The 21609-nt window shown below is 41.5% G+C and overlaps 2 pseudogenes; one reads left to right on the top strand and one right to left on the bottom strand.

The window, feature by feature from the left end:
• Window positions 1–4817: 4817 nt before the first annotated feature.
• On the top strand, window positions 4818–9780 carry LOC129048871 (cell adhesion molecule-related/down-regulated by oncogenes-like; annotated as a pseudogene).
• A 4089-nt stretch (window positions 9781–13869) lies between these two features.
• LOC129048870 (tripartite motif-containing protein 43B-like) lies at window positions 13870–21401 on the bottom strand (annotated as a pseudogene).
• Between the last annotated feature and the right edge of the window lie 208 nt (window positions 21402–21609).

Here is a 21609-nt window from a genome sequence, read left to right as displayed (position 1 = left end):
CTGTGATATTACTGGAAATGTGTCAGGGAAATGTACTTGTAATGTCAAAGGGCATGTGCATCATGTGTGCACAGCCCCTGTGATGTTCTTTGTGATATTCTCGAGGGATGTTAATCCTAATGTTACATATGCTGTTAACTATGTGTGAACACCTTTGTGATATTATTCCTAACATACTAGAAAGATGTAACTCCTAACATCACACGGGGTATACGCCATGTGTGTACACATTGTGTGATATTATTCATAATATCTTAGGGAGATGCTCATAATTTTAAAATTATTTACGTAATATTTTAGCGGGATGGTACTCCTAAAGTCACAGGAGGTGTAAACCCTGCGATATTATTCAGAATATTCCAGGGGGATGTTACTCCTAATGTCACAGGTGTGTATACCCTGTGATATTATTCACACTTTACTAGTGTGATATTACTACTAACGTCACAATGTGTGTACACCTTCTGATATTATACGTAATATCCTGGGAGGATGTTACTCCTAACGTCACAAGGGTGTACACCCTGTCTTATTATTAGTAATATTCCTGGGGAATTTTAATTTTAAAATCACATGGGGTGTCAACCCTGTGATCTCATTCGTAATATCCAAGGAAGATGTTACTCCTAATGTCACATGGGATCTACACCCTGGGATATTGTTTGTAATATCCTAAAGGGATGTCATCTTAATGTCATAGGGTGTGTACACCTATTGATACTATTTGTAATATCCTAAGGAGATATTACTTTAAAAATCACAGTGGGTGTACATCATGTGTGTACACCCTGTGATATGATTCACAATATCCCAGGGAGGTATAACTTTTAATACCACAGCAGGTGTTCTCTATGTGTGTACACCCTGTGATACTATTCATAATACTTTAGGAAAAATGACTCTTAATATCACAGTGGGTGTACACACTGTGATATTATTCGTCATATCCTAGAAGTATATTACTCCTATTGGCACAGGGGTTTAACATCCTGTGACATTATTCGTAGTAATCCAGGGGGATGATACTCCTAAAGTCGCAGGGTGTGTACACCCTGTGATATTATTCCTAATATTCTAGGGGGATGTTAATCCTAACGTCGCAAATGTGTACACTCTGTGATATTATTCACAACATACTAGCTGGATATTGTTACTAATGTCACAATGTGTGCAAACCTTGTGATATTATTTGTAATATCCTAAGGGGATGTTACTCCTATTGTCACAGGGGGTGCGCTTTCTGTGCTGTGATTCGTAGTATCCCGGGGGGTGTTACTCCTACCATACAAATTGTGTACACTTTGTGATATTATTCGTAATATCCTAGAGTGATGTTACTCCTCATGTCAAGGGGGTGTACACCCTGTGATGTTATTCTTCACATTCTAGGAAGAGGTTGACTCCTAATATCACAGAGGGTGTACAATCTGTGAAGTTATTCATAATAGTTTCAGGGGATGTTACTCGTAATGTCACACGTGGTGTAGAAAGAGTGATATTAGTTGTAAGGTTTTTTGGATGTGTTACTCCTAATATCACAGGGGCTGTACACCCTGTCATATTATTCGTGATATCCTAAAGAAATGTTACCACTAATGTCACAGGCGGTGTATACCGTGTGGTATTATTCACAGTATTGTAGGGTGATGTTAATCCTAATGTCACAGAAGGTGTTCACACTCTGATAATATTCGTAATATCCTAAAGGGATGTTACTACTGATGTCACAATGCGTGTACACAATCTGATATTATTTCTTATATCCTCGGGCGATGTTACTTCTTATGTCACAGGGGGCGTACTCCCTGTGATATTATTCATAACATCCTAGGTGGATGTTACTTCTAATGTCACAGGGGGTGTACCTTTTGCGATATTATTCGTAATATTTTAGAAAGATGTTACTCCTGATGTCACAGAGGGTGTACACCCTGTGAAGTTATTCCTAATAGTTTTGGGGGCTGTTACTCCTAATGTCACCCGTGGTGTACACACAGTGATATTATTGGTAATATTTTATGGAAATGTTACTCCTAATATCACAGGGGCTGTACATCTTGTAATATTATTCATAATATCCTAAAGAAATGTTACCTCTAATGTCACAGGGAATGTACACTGTGTGATATTGTTCCTAATATTGTAGGGGGATGTTCCTCCTCATATCACAGTGGGTGTTCACAATGTGATAATTTTCATAGTATCTTAAATGGATGTTACTGCTAATGTCACAATACATGTACTTCCTCTGTATTTGTTCCTTATATCCTTGGGGGAGGTTACTCCTACTGTCACACGGGGTAAACGTCCTGTGATATTATTCATAATATCCTAGGTGGATGTTACTCCTAATGTCACAGGGGCTGTACATTTTGTGATATTATTTGCATTATCCAAGAAAGATGTTACTCCTCAGGTCACAGGGGATGTACACCCTGTGATATTATTCATATTATCCAGGGGACGTTACTCCAAATGTCACAGAAGGTGTACACTCTCTGACATTACTCGTAATGTGTCAGGGAAATGTACTCCTAACGTCACAGGGCAGGTACATTATGTGTGCACACCCCCTGTGATATTATTTGTAATAATTTCGAGGTATGTTAATCCTGATATTACATATGCCTTTATCCATGTGTGAACAACTTTGTGGTATTATTCCTAACATACTAGAGGGATGTAACTCCTAACGCCACATGGTGTATAAGCCATGTGTGTACACATACTGTGATACTATTGATAATATCTTAGGGAGATGCTACTCCTAATTTTACAAGGTATGTACATTATGTGTGTACACTCCCTCTGATATTATTTGTAATATTCTAGGGGAATGTTGCTGCTAATGTCACAGGGGGAGTACACCATGTGTATCACATGTATATCACATTTTACAATTTTGTCAATCAATTCACTATTCTTGTTGCCCAAAAGGGTAGAGATAATCACAGATCACAGATCTGTCTAGCATTAGCTAAGGACGTTTTATTACAGAGACGGATGCATGTGTGTGCCTCAGCATATGTGTGTGTGTGTAATTCAATCCTAAATCGAAGGTTTAAACGTTGTGTGGGTGGAAGATAATTCATTCTGACTCCTGGCTTCAGAGTCCCATGTTTGTTGGGAGAAAAGAGAGTCAAGCTGGGAAGAATAGTAGTCCTGTGCCCTCCAGAACTGCAGCATGCTTGGGAATTGTGAGGCTTCCTGCTTTCCAGGAGATTTTGGAACTAGGAGGATGTCACCAGTGACTAGCACAGTACCACCTTCCTTACATCTGCCTGTCATCCTTCCTCAGGGCATCCAAATGTGGCCCTCTCCTTAACTCCTTCCTCTGCTTCTCTTCTCACAACGCTGGGATCTGAGCACTCTCTTTACCTGTGCACAGTATCTACTTAGGGAAGCCCCAGCACCTGCTGCAGTCAGGGCTGCAGCCCTGAGCTGAGCCTAGTAGACATTGTGTGAACTAAAGATAGAGTAAGAAATGTAAATTAGTCCACCCACTATGGAGAACAGTCTGTAGATTTCTCAAAGAACTTAACACGGAGCTACCTTTTGATACAATTATCTCATTCCTGAGTACATACTCAAAAGAAAATACATCGTTCTACCAAAAAGACACATACTCTCCTATGTTCATGGCTGCACTATTCAAAATAGCAAAGGCATAATCAACCCAGGAGTCCATCAATGGTAGACTGTATAAATAAAATATGGTACATATACACCATTCAATACTATACAGCCATAAAAAGAATGAAATCACGTCCTTTACAACAATGTGGGTGGAGCCGGAGGCCTTAATCCTAAGCAAATTCTTGCAGGATAGAAAGCCAAATGCTATATGTTCTCACTTACATGGGGGAGCTAAATATTGAACACACATAGACATCAATATGGGAAAAACAGACTCTGTGGACTACTTGAGGGTGGCGGGAGAGGGATGGGTTAAAAAAATGCCGACCGGGGGCGGTCTCTAAAGCCTGCCTTGCCTGTCTCTCTCTGGGATCCATCCTCCTCCTGCTCCTCTCCTGCTCCTGTTGGGCTTTGTGACCACCTGCTTACCTGTAGGTAGGCCTCCATTTAGAGTAGCATTGCCACAGGGATGGGTCCTGTCCCTCCGCACCCCACCCCCAACCCAGTTACCCTCCCCTGAGCCCTGGTTCCCGGTTGAGGCCACACAGCGCAAGAAGACCTGGGACCTCGCGGCCCGCTCGCCCTACCCAGAGCCTCTGCCCTGGCGTGCGAGGCACCACACCCTCCTCTGCCCTGTGCCGGGCCTGAAGGGGCCCCTTCAGATCACAGCCGCCACCGCAGCGGCTGCCTCACGGCGGAGGGCATGACTACAGGGGTGGCTTTCCCAGCTGGCTGCCACACAATAGCTCTAGATGCTTAGCCCGCCCCGTGGAGAGACCTAAAATCAAGGCATGACTTAACAGCTTATTTTGTAAGAGAAAAGCTCAACCCAAAGGCAGATTGTTAGTTTGGACTTTATTGCAAGCAGAACTGCTATGATGTGCTTTTAGCACTAGAGTGAGTTCCAGGCTAAGAACAGAAAGTGGCTTCTCTGCTTTCCCTCCCAAGCACAAGTGTATTCACCTTGCAGACTTGAATCACTGAAGATGTAAGCCAGCTGTTACTCTCATTTTGAGAGACACCCTGTGGACTGCATGAAGACTGCCCCTGATCAAAGTCGTTAGTAAGCAGGAAGGAGTCAAGGTTAAAGAATGTGTTTGCTTACCCTGGACTACAGTATTTTGGAAAATGAACCAAGGCTTGGGTTTTGCTCTGGAAGCCTGTCCTGCCTGCTTCTGTAATCTGGCGCTCTGCATTCAGATCTTGGCCCTTTATGGACACCACCGTCTGTTACTCTTACGATTCTCTGCTCTGTTGGGAGTTCAGACGTGGCACCTTATTTCACTTCTGAGCTACCCTCTGCTGTCCAGAAACTTAGTGGACCTGTAGAATTATATTGTTCTGCTAAACCTGCCACCACTCACATCTCAAGGTCGCATAATGGAAAAAATAGAATAGAAACATGGAATATATTAAGATTCACCAGGGGACTTTGACAATTTTTTTCTCTTAACTCCTCCCTTTTGGGTTACTACCAATGCATTTTCAACAATAGGTCAATGTTGTTGTAAGTGGCCCTGTAACAGTATCCACAGCAGTTCTTGGTGATTTTGATTCATCCACAAAGCATTTTATTACAGCAAAATAATAAAGGTGCCGGCTTCATTGGCTGCAGGGTACCAGAGAGTAACCCCAAAGCTGAGGTGTGCGCTAAAATCCAGGGGAAGTGGCTGAAGCCTTCCATGAAGGATTACTTAATCCCTCCACAAGAACATCTTTAGATTTTGAATGTATCCTTAGAGGACAAGGGATCACACAAATGTGCAGCTTACAATCCGGCCACACATGAATTAAAAGTTGAACCCATTGGCCAAAAGCTCGTTGTGAGTCACCTTTCTTCAGATGATTTTGGCATTCTTCCCCTGCTCGTTCACAGCTATTAGCTGTTCATTCACATAGCCCTGTACCTTTGGAGTGTATGTATAGTGGGGTCCTGGCTCCTCAAGTGTGTTGGCTAAAGAACAGGCAGGATATTGCCCCGGGAAGCAACTGCAGAAGGTTGTATTCTCATCTTGCCATAGATAGCATTGACCCAGTGGACTCTGGAAACGATTCCTGCATGGTGGGAAACAACTCTGGAGATGTAAAATATGTGGCATACGTGATTAATGTACTTGAACAGGCTCCTACTCTAAGGGACTACAGGATCAGATAGTGTCTCTATTTTCCACAGTACACTTTATCTCTGATGTTTGCAGGAACCCAGCTGCCAACCATAACTGGTTTCATAATGCACAGCCTAGTCATCCTTCCTCAAGACATCGAACTGCAGGAAACTAACTGAAATTCAGTGGGGTATAATATTATGCAAGATACTAGGCTACATCAGTGTTTAGCAGATAATGAGGCTGGATGTATGCAGTCTACTGGAAGACTTGAAAGAGAAAAAGGCCATGGATTCAAGCAAGTTATAATTATGGCACCAGCAAGCATAAAAGTGGTAGATGGAGACTTTGTTTACTCTGTGCTGCAATGCTACCAGGCTGCTGGGTCCGGTCATTTGTTGGTATGACATCCACGGATTGATAACCAGCCATCTGTCTTAAGTCCTTAGATCTAAATCCCAAAAGTCACACTTCTCAAGACCTGGACTCTTGGACCTAGAGCCTGTCTATTTCATCATGTCCCAAGCTGGCTTGAGCTCTCTCCATACTCAGGCTGTGATGCAGGAGCATGTGGAGAAATACATCTGTGAAGCTACAAATGAACATGGTACCAGCCAGGCAGAACCACCTCTCATGGTTGTTCCTTTTGAAACAAACAAAAGCAGAAACAGTCGCACTTTTTGATGTTACTCAGAATAATGAAAAAAATAAGAGGTGGTTCAGAAAGTGGATTATTCAGCTCATTTCCAGAGAAAGTACATCCCAGTGCAGTGGAATCACCATCAGAGAAAAATGCTGGTGGCATCTCTGTTCCTGAGGTCCCCATCAAATTGAAACCCTACAGACCCCCATAGCAGATACATACAACCTGGTGTGGAGGGCAGGCAAGGAAAGTGGACTGCCCATCAATGCCTACTTTGTGAAGTATCAAAATCTGGAGTATGAAGTTGGTGTGGTGGGAAGTTGGCACAGGGTTTGAATCCCAGGAGGTGAAAGGGAGCTTCATTTAGCTGAAATGGAGCCATCTAGTCCTTATGAACTCTCGATGGTAGCAAGAAGTGCTGCAAGTGAAAACCCACCTGCCATGCTTACCTTCTGAACCAGCAAAGAAAAAACAGCATCATCCAAAAACACCCAGGCATCCTCTCAACCCACAGGCACCCCGAGTATTGAGTTGTTTCAGAAGCTTCAAACAACAATTTGGGAGTGGTGCTTACAGATTCGTCTAGGCACAGTGGCTCTCCAGAGGCAGCAGATCACCTGAGTATCTCCACTGCATCAGAGAGGTTGGTCTATATCACTTGAATTCCTTGGGCAAATGGGAATTCTTCAATCGCTGCCTTCAAGGTCAAATATAAATGGATGAGGAGCGGTGACTGGCTGGTGGCAGCTGAAGATGTCCTTCCTTCCAAAATTTCTGTGGAAGTTTGTAGTATAGAACCAGGTTCAACATACAAATTTAGGGTCATTGCTACCAACCATTATGAAGAGAGTTTTCAGAGTTCAGCGTCTCATCCGTATCAGGTGACCGGGTTCCGCAAACTTTTTTCCAACTGTCCAATAATGGACCTCACATTGTATACACAGAGGCCGTCAGCGTTACTCAGATTGTGCTAAAGTGGACATACATTCCGTGAAATAACAATAACACTTCCATTCTTTTATATCTATTACCGACCCACAGATAACGACAATGACAATGTTTATAAGAGGGATGTTACAGAAGGTTCAAAGGAGTGGCACATGATTGGCCATCTGCTGTCAGAAACTTCCTATGGCATTAGAATGCAGTGCTTCAGTGAAGGAGAAGAAAGTGAGTTCAGCAGTGTGATGATCTGCGAGACTAAAGTCAAATGTGTTCCAGGAGCTTCTGAGTATCCGAAAGGCTTGAGTACCCCTCTGAATTCCTCAGGACGTGAAGGAAATGTGAGGCCAGCAACCAGCCCTGACAGAAGCAGTGACCTGTTATATCTGATCCTTGGCTGGGTGCTGGGTGTCTTGGGCCTCATTCTTATGGTTTTCATTGAAATATGCCTGTGGAAGAATCGCCAGAAGAATATCATACAGAAATATGACCCTCCAGGATACCTCTATCAAGGATCAGATATTAATGGGCAGATGATGTAATACACCACTCTCTCAGGAGCAAATGAGATAAATGGAAGTGTTCATGGAGGCTTACTGAGCCATGGCGGTCTCAGCAGTGGCTGTTCCCACCTTCACCATAAGGTTCTCAATGGAGTCAGTGTAATTGTGAATGGGAGCTTAAATGGAGGACTTTCCTCTGGGCACACCAACTCTCTTACAGCAATGGGACTGGAGCTGGAGGTTGTAATCCTAAGCAAATTAACGCAGGATCAGAAAATTAAATGCTGTTATGTTCTCACTTATTATTGGGAGCTAAGCATTGAACACACAGAGACAACAGTATGGGCAAAATAGACTCTGTGGTCTACTTGTGAGTGGAGGGAGAGGGATGGGTTTAAAAAACTACTTATTGGAGGCGGCCTCTACAGCCGGCCTCGCTTGTCTCTCACAGGATCCCTCCTCTTGCTCCTGGCATGCTCCGGGCAGCCCTGAACCCGCCCGGTTACATGTCCACTCCCCTCCGCCTGGAGGAGCGCTGCCGCGGGGGCGCGCCCCAGGTCCCCTACCCTGAGCCCTGATGCCGGGCTCCAGAGTCAAGGTGCCAGAAGAACCAGGACCCAGCGGCCGCCTGACCTACCCAGCGCCTGCGTCCTGGCCTGCAAGACACCGCGTCCTCCTCTGCCCTGCGTGGTGCGTGGAGGGGCCCCTTGGGATCGCAGCCGCTGCCACCATAGCCGCCCCCATAGTAGCCGCCGTGGCGTCGGAGGGAAGGACCTGAGGGTGGCTTTCCCAGCCGGCTGCCCCACAGGAACTCTGGATGCTTAGCCTGCCCGGCCGAGAGATCTAAAATCAAGGCATGACTTAACAGCTTATCTTGTAGGAGAACAGCTCAACCCAAAGGGAGATTGCTAGTCTGGACTTTATTACAAGCAGGCCTGCGGTGATGTTTACAGCACTGAAGTGAACTCCGTTGTAAGTACAGAAAGTGGCTTCTCTGCTTTCCCCCCGAAGCACAATCGTATACACCTTGCAGACTTGAATCACTGAGGATGTAAGCCAACTGTTACTCTGAGTTTTGGAGACTCCCTGTGGACAGCATGAAGACTGATCAAAGTCTTTAGTAAGCAGGAAGGAGTCAAGGTTAAGGAATGCGTCTGATTACCCTGAATTGTAGTACCTTGGAAAGGGAACCAAGGCCCGGGTTTTGCTCTGGAAGCCTGCCTTGCCTGCTTCTGTAATCTGGCGCTCTGCAAGTGAATCTTGGACCCATATGGACACTGCGGTATGTTGCCGTCGTGATTCTCTGCTCTTCCATGAGTTCAGACTTGGCACCTTATTTTACTTCTGAGCCGCTCTCTACCGTCCAGAAACGTGGTGGACCTGTAGAACTACATTGTTCTGCCAAACCTGTGACCACTCATAGCTCATGGTTGCATAATGGAAAAGAGTAGAATAGAAACATGGAACATATAAAGATTCATCAGGGGACTTTGACAAATCTTTCTCTTAACTCCTCTCTTTTGGGTTTCTACCAATCCCTTGCCAACAATAGCGTTGGTATTATTTTGAGTGGCCCCCTAACAGTATCCGTGGCAGTTTTTGGTGGTTTTGGTTCATCCACAAAGTGTGTTATTACAGAGGAGGAAAAAAGTGCTGTCAGGATAATAGGAACGATGTCAGCTGTGATCCTACAGAAAATCCAGAAGAGTTCAGCAGAGGAGACAGCTGTGTCTATTCAGAAACAGACAGCAACAATTTACGTTGGAATCCTCTTATTTTGCCACCTATCTCAGAGGACGGTGCTGAAAAGACAACATGGCCTCCACCTGGTGTTCCTTTGGGCCCCTCAGTGGTCCTCCAGCAGCCCCAGGAAACCAGAGGATGTGCAAACAACCAGTCATCTTCTGACTTCAAGCCTGTAACCAACTGCACAAAACAGGCCTGGGAGTGAACTGTGTGAAGGATCTTAATTCAAATCAGAGAAAATCATTCCTTATTTTTTTTGCAGTATAATGTCATGTGAATGTGTCTTAAAATTGTGTGCCCTTTTGTATTATATATGCCTTAGAAGTTTTCTTACCCATTGCTTCCCTGCTCTCAGTAAGAAACAACCTTGTTTTGCATAGCTTTCCATCACCTGGAGGGCAGAGGGATCATTCCATATTTTCTAACAACTGTAGTGGCAGTAAGAACTCCTCATGCAAACGATTCCATCTCTTGGCTGCTTCGGCTCAGAGGAAATGCAGGGGCCAATTGAAGGTTGCCACCAGTCAGGTTTTCAGATGGAAAACTGTCTTTTAATAGTGTATTATCAAACTTTCTGAGAACACTTTGAAGTCAACCACGGTTTTGACCCAGTGTTTGTAATAGCAGACCTGGCTGATGAATTTTGAAAGAGCGCCTTCCACTAAAGTGGTAATGTGACCAGACAACATTCTCCCTATCTGCACGCGGGCACAAGTGATGTTCAGTCTTCTAGTCACCAGTCATAAGCAGTGTCGTGGACATGGTAGAGTGTAAGATGTAGTTGAATGATTGCAGTATGCGGAAAAGGAACCAAGGCCAGAGAGACAAATAATGCTTTACTGTCCCTCTGCTTTAAAATTATCTTGATTCATCAAATGGCCGGTATGGGGCACTTTTTGACTGTTTCTAAGAGTAGGAACAAAATAAGACTTTAAGTCGTGGCTTGCAAAGAAAGATACACATTTTCAGCAGAAAAAATGGGATGGCTGCGGGGAGCCTGTCTTGGAGGGAGCTCTTCCGTCTGCTCCATTAGCCTAGGAGCATGCTCGTGGTGTCAACACTGCCAGAAACTAGTCATTCTCTCACTTCCAACAGGGGCAACAGCCTGAAGGTGTGAGTGTCAGAAAATACTTATTTTGGAAGAAAAGGTGTTTGTTGTTGTTGTTGTTGTTGTTTATTTTATGAAGTTTCCTGACTTTTTTTTCCAGAATGTCTTCCTTTTAAACAGGCACCAAAAGCATTGGTCAGCAGAGCTCCTGACCACTGCTGCCTCTGTGTGACAAGGACATTGGAGCTGTCTTTGGAAGGATCTTCTCCACGTTAATAAATGATCATGATATTTTTTAAAACCTACCTATTGGGTACTATGCTGACTACCAAGCTGACAGGATCCGTATGCCAATGACAAGGGTAATGGAAACATAACAATTCTATAGTCATTTATATTTTAATGGCATTATAGTCTTTTAACCATCCTCATCTTGTATATAATCTCATTGTATATTAGAATACAGCTATTAGAGCAATAAGGAAGAATGGATAAATACAGTCAGCTTTTTGTTTTTGTTTTGTTTAGTTTTGTTTTTGAGACAGGCACTCACTGTGTCGCCCAGGTTGGAGTGCAGTGGTAAGATCCCGCCTCACTGCAGGGTCGACCTCCCCAGATCAAGCAGTCCTGCAACCTCAGCCTCCCAAATAGCTGGATACAGGCTGAACTGTCATGCCTGAGTAATTCTGTTGTTGCTGTTGTTGGAGAAACAGGGTCTCACCCTGTTGCCCAGGCTTCTCTCCAACTCCAGGCTCAAGTGATCCTCCCACCTCAGCCTCGAAAAGTGCTGGGACTATATATATACATGAAAAATAGTGCTTGGAAAATTAGCTTACTATTTGAGAAATATACATATGAGTGACTGCTTTATTATATATATATATATTATATAAATGCACACACATATATATGTATATATTTATATATGCAACCTTCATCTGAGAGTAGGTATGCTTTTGGCTTCTGAGATGAGCATATTCATGACGATAAATATTTACTATGAATTCAGCTAAACATGAAACTCAGCAATCTTCTTATCTATTTATCTCTATTTCTACCTAAATCTGTATTTCAAAAGTTGTGGCTAAGCCTTCCTAGTTAGTTAGATTTTTATCCTTTACCATTCAATGTGAGTGTGGCTCGGAGACTGTTTTCACAGATCAGGAAGTTGACAATTATGTCCCACATTCAGTGGACTAACAGCTCAGAGATCCTCTCTCTGGTTACTGTGACGACAGTACATGGTCAGTCTTCCAGATCACCGGAGATGATTGTGATTTTTTATTTTTAAGTCTAGCTTCTAGGAATCACTCCCTGGAACAGAATAATTTATTGTTCACCCAGTGTTCACTCAGAATTTGTGTTTTAGCTCTTCAGCCAGTAGGGCTAAAGGCTCTTTATTGATGAATCCGTGGTTAGCTTGGGGAGTGCTTACAAATTTGTCCACATTCCACCTTGATTGCTCTTGAGCGGGTGCAGGCTGGCACAGATACACAGCCTTCCAGATCTCCAGCAATTAGAGATCCTAAGACACTTTTTCTTGGCTTTCTTTTTGCCTGGTTTTTTCTGGTAGACTTCTGGCTGGCTGTCAGAAGTTTATTTGTTGCTCCAAAGCATGCTAAATATTCCAAGCTCCTCTTTAATGTTCCTAACCAAGGTCTCCATTGTTTTTGACAATGCTCTTGGGAGTGTACCTTTTCATGACCGATTCAAAATCTGTCATTACTGTGAGGCATTGAGCAAAGCTCTCAGTTTTTCTGGCCTGTCAGTCCTCCTAGGTGAATCTCTGCATCACTGCAAAGGAGTTGACGGTGGCTTCTCTAGCACTCACACATGCTCTACAAGTCTGTGCTGGGGTAGGTAGGGGGATGGTGTTCCCCGGTGTTTTGTCTTACCCCTTGAGGGACGGAAGATACAGCCAGTGGGAAACTTGGGCATAGCAACCCTAGACCTGCTGTTCCGGGGTGGAGATTCTACCCTATCAGTGGAGGTTGTATGTGCATTATCTCATCCAGTCCTCACAATTATAAGAGAAGCATATTTCTCTCATAAACTTAGAAGAACAGCCAAGTAAACTGAAGTTTAAATTTTTGGCCATATTTATGCCAGGCATGGTGGCTCATGCCTATAATTCCCAGTACTTTGAGAGGCTGAGGTGGGAGGCTCACGTTCTCTTGTAACTGTAGGACAGAATAAGATAATTCACTTAAAATTTGATTAGCCACTGCCTGTATCTAGTATTCCTTCTATTAATTCCAGTCATTTTTTATGAAGGAATTTTCATATTTTTGTGAATTATTCTTAAACATTAGGAACTATTCTTATGAAGGGGCAATCATAAAGTAATTCATGTTCAAGAACACATTTTAAGACACAGATTATTCTTATAATGAAAGAGAGTGGAACACAAATAATTTAAACCTCAGTGGAATTGGCTGTATTTAGGCCTGGCATAGTGGTTTATGCCTATAGTCCCAGCACTGTTAGAGGCTGAGGTGGGAGGATGACTTGAGCTAGGAGCTTGAGAGAAGCCTGGGCAACAGGGTGAGACCCTCTCTCTCCAACAACAGCAACAACAAAATTACTCAGGCATGACAGTTCAGGCTGCAGTCTAGCTATTTGGGAGGCTGAGGCTGGAGGATTGCTTGATCTGGGGAGGTCGAGGCTGCAGTGAGCCATCATCTCACCAGTGCACTCTAACCTGGGTGACAGAGTGAGAGCCTGTCTCAAAAACAAAACAAAACAAAAGCAAAAAGCTGACCATATTTATCCATTTTTCTTTATTGCTCTAGTAGTAGTATTCTAATATACAATGAGATTATATTCAAGATGAGGATGGTTAAAACAGTGTAATGCTATTAAAATATAAATGACTACAGAATTGTATGTTTGCATTACTCCTATCATTGAAATAACCCATTATGCAAGCCATCTGTCATTAAACTTTTGGATCAGAGTTACTCCTTATAAACGGAGTCAGCCTTTTATAGACGTTGTTCTCAGCAATCCTCATTAAAGGAGGCATTCCTGGATTGCTTTAAATAAATTCAAAAAGCACATATCAGAAACTTTTGATATGTTTGTTGTGTGCCATATTGCCAGTAATTAAATTAAATACTAGAAAATACACTATTAAATATGATATTTGATATACAGTTGGAACTCCATATGAATGGGTTCTGCACTCATGGATTCAACTCATCATGGATTAAAAAATTTGAGGAAAAAAATTGAATTCTTACCTTTTCACTGAACAGGTGCAGACTTTTTTTGCTCGTCATTATTCCCTAAATAATACAGTGTAACAACTACTTACATAGCAATTACATTGCATTAAGTATTTTAAGTAATCTAGAGATAATTAAAGTACATTGGAGGATGTGCTTAGGCTACATGCAAATACTTCCCCATCTTATGTAAGAACATCTGAGGATTATTAGCATGTAAGGATTTTGGTATCTGTGGGGAGTCCTGGAACCAATTTCCAGTCGATACTTAAGGAAAGGCTTCATACAAAATTAACGTGATCAAAATATAGGTATTTCTGATAATAAGAATATTTTACCGCATGTGTGTTTTAAAAACTTCAAAGACCTAAATAAATTTGGAGTTTGATTAAAATGTAATGAGGCTTCTGAGTATTCTGTATTTTCTGAAGCAAAAAGTGAGTCTTACTTTCTATTCTGGTAATGACATGTTCCCAGGTAACTGTCTGTAGGATGCCATCAGTGAAATTGCTAAAATCTTACAGGTTTTCAGTCCTTTTATCTGTATCATTGTCACTCTCTTAAGATCTGTGTCCATCGATAGTTTGTTCCTGAGCTAAAGAAAACTGACTGAGCCTATCAATTTGATAAGCAGTCCAATTTATAACTTTATTAAATAATATTTCTCAGTATCCCTGTTGATTTTGGTTACATTCAGTAGCCAAAATAAATAGGAATACAGGGGTAAATTTGGTAGCCTTTTAAACAGCTGTATCATATGTTTTTATCAATCATTTTGTGCATTTATTCTTTTATTCAAACAGACAATTAATGAATATCAGTTATATTTTAAGCATTGTGTACTTTCTTGGAATATACCTGTGTGTAGTACAAACACAATCCTTTTCTTGTAATTTGAGAAGCAGAAAAGATGCCTGCTATTACACTGTGAGTTTTACAAAGAAAAGTATAAGGTTTTCTGAGTGTTTAAAACAAACAGCCTAATCTAGTCCAGGAGCTAAAGAAAGAATTCCCTGAAGAAAGGTTGGAACTTACACTTGATGAAATGGGACTTAGCAGATGTGGAACAGAGCAAAGAAAATTCCAGTTCAGGGAGAAGAAACCTGTGCTCTTGCATTAACCCATCAGTTTGGATAAACACACTCAGGTATTCATTTACCTGGGCTGGCTTGGAAATCAAGGGAAAGAAAAGATACAGCATAAAAGAAAAGACATGTACAGTATTCTAAGAGAGAGTAGTTTAATGAAAATCAAAACAAATGTATACCTCCACACTTTTAAAAATGGTACAAAGTTTCATAGAAAAAGATAAAGAATGTCAAGTAGTCAGTAGGTTAGCATTCTCAGAAGTTGGTGTTTCTGATACCTTTAGTCATGTTACTGACCTATCTCTGATTCTGCGAGTGCAAAGCAAAGCAAAGCAAAGCAAAGCAAAGCAAAGCAAAGCAAAGCAAAGTTGTAAGAGGGTAAGAGAAAGAACCAGAGAGGCTACAGATGAGAAAAGCGTTGGCCACATTAACAAAGCTTACCATGCCACATTCATAATCTAGAAACACCCCCATCTGGCCTAGAGGCCTTTCTGTATACTGAGATAATAGTGGGGAAGAGGTCTTGAGATGACACCAGTAGCCTTCTTGACACAAATAAGTAGAAAAATTTTCTTGGAGTTAACCAGCATGTCATTTCTCATTGTCCAAGAATCGTTGCAAAATCCAACAGCCCAGTTCCAACACTGCCCAACATCCACCTCCCAGTAATATCTTCCAAAAGTGAATGGCAGGGCTCGCCATGAAGAAAACACTTAGATTTTGTTGGAGTTGGGGCAATGTTGAGATCATCAGAACCAAAGAGTAGCTGTCTCAGAACTTCAAACAAGGGGAATGTACCAAGTGGTTCTTTTATTATCCCAGGAAATATGCACTGCAGGAACAAGAAAACAGTCACATGAAACCATAAAACCTAAAGTATAATAATAATAATAATAATAATAATAATAAAAGAAAGGAAAAAAAAGAAAACATAGTGTTATAAACTTCTAATGGATGTGGGCTTTACATAGTGTCTACGTATGCCAGGTTATCCCTGGAAATATGGGTCAGGACAGCAGGCACATAAAAGAAGAAATATGTCCTTAGATTTAACCATTGTGCTATTCTTCCTTATCCAGGAGACCTTACAGACTCCCAGAGCCCAGTCCCAAGAGTTGTCCACATCCAGCTCCCAGTAGTGTTTGCCAGAGGAGAAGACCCAGGCTCCCCATGCAGCAAAATAGTCAGATCTGTGAGAATGCAAAGATTCAGGTCTAAGCATCAAACTTCTCACATCCTCAAACAGCCTGATATTGTAATTGGTTACCTCCCAAGTGAAGGAAATTTCCACTGTAGAAAAAAGAGAATATTCGAGTGAAAAGCAGTTTATAAATTCTTATGTTCAGATAAGAAAGAGATTCTCACTAGAAAACACAGGTCAAGATTAGAAAGAAATTTCTGTCTGGAAAAACTGTTGGAATCAAAGAGTGTTAGGATATCTGCACAAGTAAATGGCTAAACTTCAATGATCATAATTTCTATAAACTCAAAATGTATAAATGGGAGGAAGGTCATGTCTCTGTCTAGTTAGCGAGCTTTCATAACAATTGAAAAACTGGAAGCTCTTGCACTGCGGCCAAGTCCACAGCAATAAAATTAACCTTCATTGTCTCTTCTCTGTCAGGCCAGAGCAGGAGGCTTGTGACAGGAGATGAGGTGGGGAGCCATCCTTAGACCCAAAGAAAAAAGTTATCACTTTGCCAGAAATGTTATAATCTGCCACTTAACCTAGTCAATGTATACTTAATGGAAAAATCTGAATCTGCCTTCTGAAAAGTGCAGCTTCCTTGCAAGAATTATCTGACTTTCATGCCAGATTCAGGCACAGACATCTTTTATCTGCTGGATTTATCATGATCTATCCTGGAGTTCTATCTAAGGCCTCATCAACCAACAAATCACATTCCTACCTTTCACAGATTCTCAGTTTTTGCATTGTTATATAAGTTACTCGTGTACGCTTTAGTTGATTAAAATGCACATGATTAAAATTATAAATGCTATGAAACGTCACCTGAAATGTATTTTAAAAAACACTGTCACTCAAATCAGTCATTAACTGCACTGAATTTGAAATGGAAATGTCCTGAATTAATTCAGTTCCGTATACTTCATGTAATAATTGTATACATGAAATTGTATCACGGTTGAACCATGCATGAATGGTTCTACATCCTAAAGAGCCCTTCTGCATGTTTTACTTTTCTAAGAAATTTGTTATATGGCTGATTCCACCATCTTTTATTGAGATTTGTCTGTTTGATTATAGTGAAACTATAAATATAAATACCTATTCACAGACTAATTTCTTCTAGATGAAAGATCATTACACTGGGAAAGCTGCCTGTAGAAAACCAGAATTGAAGGCATTGCATGTGGATCTCACCAAGAGGGTGACACTCACCTAGAAAGCGGTTGAACCAATCCACCAGTCCAGTGATGGGCCCTGTAGTGAGCTCTGGAGTCACAGGCTGGGGCATGTCCTGCAGCATGGACTCACTCTTGCAAGGAAGTAGGTTGAGTTGTTTAAGTTTCTGATGTCTGTGTTTAAGAAATAGATTCCAACAGAAAATGCTTCATTCAAACCCACTTCTGATATTGTAATGTACCTCCACAATCCTAGGATGGGTTTGTGGCTCTTAGGGAATCTTTCTAACTCTTCACTCCATTTCTAACCTACTGCCACTGAAAGATAAATGCCTCTCTCCCTATCTGCCACCAAATAGTTGATCTCTAATTATCATTCTGAATACTAAAAAGAGGCAATTGTATTCTCGCAACTTCTGCATTGAACTCTTCAAAACATAACCTCCTGAGTCACTTGGAAAAGTAAGAAAAGGTTAATGTCTGATAAAAGGCATAGGTAACATTCAACATACAACACAAACACATGAGTACACACACAATCACACTGACGCATTATGGTGTTAGTAAATTATGTTTTCACTTTGTTGGAAACAGCTTGATGTTTTTCATAGCATGCCTTGTGCTGCAGCTTGCACTGATGGCCAATAACATACCTTGCCACCGTGTCTCCCAAATCCTGTAGCGAGAGAGAGAGAGAAAAATGACTTCTTTAGAAAGCTGTTATTCTTGTTGGGTGAGGTGTCTCACACCTGCAATCCCAGCACTTTGGGAGGCCAAGGTGGGTGGATCGCCTGAGGTCAGGAGTTCCAGACTAGCCTGGACAACATGGCAAAAACCCATCTCTACTAAAACTACAAAAAAATTAGCTGTGTGTGGTGGTGCATACCTTTATTCCCAGATACTAGGGAGGCTGAGGTAGGAGAACTGCTTGAACCAGGGAGGCAGAAGTTGCAGCAAGCTGAGATTGGGCCACTGGACTTCTGCCTGGATGACAGAAGACGACCCCATCTCAAAACAAACAAACAAACAAACAAGTTGCTATTCTGCCGATCTGCTCTTTAGGTTTTGAAAACTTTAGAATTACCACATACTATCACTGCAACACTTTTAAAATATATCCTCATCTCTAAGACTTACACCTGTAAGACCTATTGACATAATCTATTTGTGATAAATTCAGTACCCTAAATTTGAGTGAGAGAGAAAGGTGTGAGTAGTGACTGTGCATTGCTGCAGCTGTCTACAACGTGGTCTTTTTCAGGCCTAGTCCCCAAAGGGTAATGTGGCTCAAATCAAGAGCATTTCAAACCTAGGACTTCCCAAAAGGAGGAAGAAGGAAATGTTAGTTTTTCCCTAATTTCTTTGTATCATCCAGTGGAAACAAAAATAGAATTTTCACATGAATTTTTTTCTTCCGGGGCCTGAATGAAATGTGCTAGAGGAGGAAGCTTGTGGTAGAAAATGTTCTATGGAAATCTCGTTGCACAATTCCATAAAGCTTTCTTTCCATGATTAGGTTAGGGGTTATAATTTATCTCTACAGCCGGTGGGAATGACTCTCACCATCAATGCAGGAGATGAAGAAATAATGTCTTTGGTACCCAATGGAAGGCAAACATGTAAAGGTCAGCTGATACAAAGTGTCTCAAGGGACACCTTCAGTTCTCACCTGGAGCAGCTCCACATCTGGTTTATGACACATTTCCATTAGTCCCTGATACATGTCTTTCGAGTGTTTACCCTTTTGATCCATGTTGATCCAACTTCTCTAGAGTTGCTGAAAAATCTCTTGGTATTCCTTGTTCAGTCTCTCTAAATGTTGTTTTTCTTCTTTCTGGAGAACTGGATGTAGCTTCCTATACTCATTCCCGATCATCTGTGCCCGTAAAACCACGTCACTCTCTAGGGACATGGATTTTGTAGGCTAAATACTCAGGTCTACTTCCACGTCACAGAACCCACAAATTCATCTTCCTCATTCCTTCTTTTATTTTCCATCCTTTACAAACAGGATGATGAGTTAAGCAAGACCTTCCTTCGAAATTTATGTAATTCATCAATTCCCGAACACCTGCAAAAAAGCCCTTTAGATTTAAGTGTTTAAATATATGTCCTCTTCAATCTGAGATACCATTAGAAAACAACTAAAATTTATGATTGATTGTTAAATTGTCATCAATAATATGTGTAATCTTTGTTACTCAATTAGTTTGTAGTCTCAAACATTTGTACTTCACAGCCTAAACAATCACTCTAAGTAGGGACGTTGTTAGTATATTATAATGAGGATCAGAAGCCATCACGCAAAAAGGATCTTAGTAAAAAATTTAACCCCCATCTCTCAAACCGACTACCTCTTTTCTGTCTCCTATCTTTCTTCCCTCAGAAGCCACAGGCTCTGTATTGCCCTGCCATTCTAAGAACATGAATCTCCATTCCGTTGTGTTTCTCCTCTCAATATTGACATATTTATTCTTTCACTCCCCCAGTCATTTGTTATCCCTTCTCCTCAGCTTTTCATCGTGTTACATTTTCTCCTACTTGAGCTGGCATCATCTGCGTCCTTTGCTATCAGATTTCACCAGCACAGGCACATTGCTTAAATTACTGTTCCCACCTGCATTTTTGCCCCTGGACAACATCATATTCACCATTAAATGCCTTTATTTCTCAATTACATACTATTTAAACAATATTACATAATTCATTTATACAGAAATCTCTGCGTGAAGTACTTATTAATTTTAAGCACATACTTGTCCTTCAGAATTTAGATTTATTTTTTACTTATCTGAAAAGCATTTACAGAAAACCTGAACAATCATTCTATTGAACAGTCTGGTTGTTTTCCAGCCTATGACTAAACACATGACAAAATCTGGCATATGAGAATTTCAACTCAAGTTGCTAGTATAAATGTTGTCAGCATGCCTGTCTCAAGCTGCTCATGAGAACTCACGGTCTCATACTTACCCTCCAGAGGAAGGCTGTTCTTCTCTCCTCATTTAGATTTCTCTGATTTTCTTGAATTTTTTCCATAAAATCCTCATTTGCTTTAAGAGCTTCTCCTGCAAAAGAATTATGAGGTTGAACAACAGAAAGTCAAACACCATAGATTCCACACTCTGGGTAGTATACGCAGGCAAGGGATATAATATATAAATACATAAGAGAGGGGAAGGAAAACACAAATTTTTGACTGCTCATCCTCAATTGATATTTTTCAGTTTGAGGTTTCAGAATGTAGAACAGTTTAGCGAACTGAAGAGTGAAGATTTCCTGTAACCCGGCTAATGTTCAGTGAAACATCCTGCTTCAGAACCCACTATGCTAGCCCCCAGATTTTGTAGTGTGCTATTCCCGTACTCGTTTGTCCAGTAATATTAAATATATTTCCAAAATACGTTTCTTTGCACTTGTAGTTTTGGTAGCTTTTCAATGCCTTTAGCATTGAACAGTAGAGTCAATAATAATGACATTTACTTAATCACGCTCTGTTTCGGTCCAAGCTCCAGGAAGGAAGGTAGAGTTGCATATTTTATTCAAAATTTCATCATTGGTACCTAGAACAGCAGCTGGCACTCAGTAAAGAATGGAGTAATCACCATGATGATTCCCATTGTCCTTTTAATCTCTTTATCTCTGCCTCCCTCCAGCTTTCAGGTGATCGCAGAGCTATCTCTTACCCATTGTTCCCCAGCTGCCTCTTCAATGGGATAGTGTTTGTGAGCCCCGTGCTCCTGAGAGTTGGAGCACAGCAAACAGAGCAGACTCTTGTCCATGTCACAGAACATCTTCTTTGTTTCCCTGTGGTCCCACATATTTGTTTCTCAGAGCTCAGGAATTGCCAGAGACTGGCTTTTCTCACAATGGTCACTAAATTCTTCAGAAGAATATTGGTTTTGAAGTCCTTGTTCTGTGATGGTTCCCTGCATGCAGGGCAGTTGGTAGGACTTCGGGCTTCTTCCCAGGAAAGGCAGGGACAGGGCCTATAGAAGCTGTGCCCACAGCAGACGGTGACAGGGTCTACCAGGTAGTTCAGGCAGATGACACAAGTGAGTTCCTTCTGGAAGGCATGTGAGAAGTCTGAGTCCATTTTCCTAAGGAAAGAACGCCACAAGAATTTAATCTTCTACCCTGGAGAAACAAAGATCCAAGCAAAGTTTGAATCAGGTTGTGATTGAATAATCGTTTTTTTCTAGAGAAGAATAGGCTTTAATTTGCAATGACAGAGATAGGAAAAATAGAAACCAAGGCACTAAGAGATATCGACCTCTGTAGGAAAACGTGACTGTTCTGCAATC

Source organism: Pongo abelii, chromosome 9, assembly GCF_028885655.2.
Source record: "Pongo abelii isolate AG06213 chromosome 9, NHGRI_mPonAbe1-v2.0_pri, whole genome shotgun sequence".
Lineage (NCBI taxonomy): Eukaryota > Metazoa > Chordata > Mammalia > Primates > Hominidae > Pongo > Pongo abelii.
This window is presented reverse-complemented; position numbering and strand designations above follow the sequence as displayed.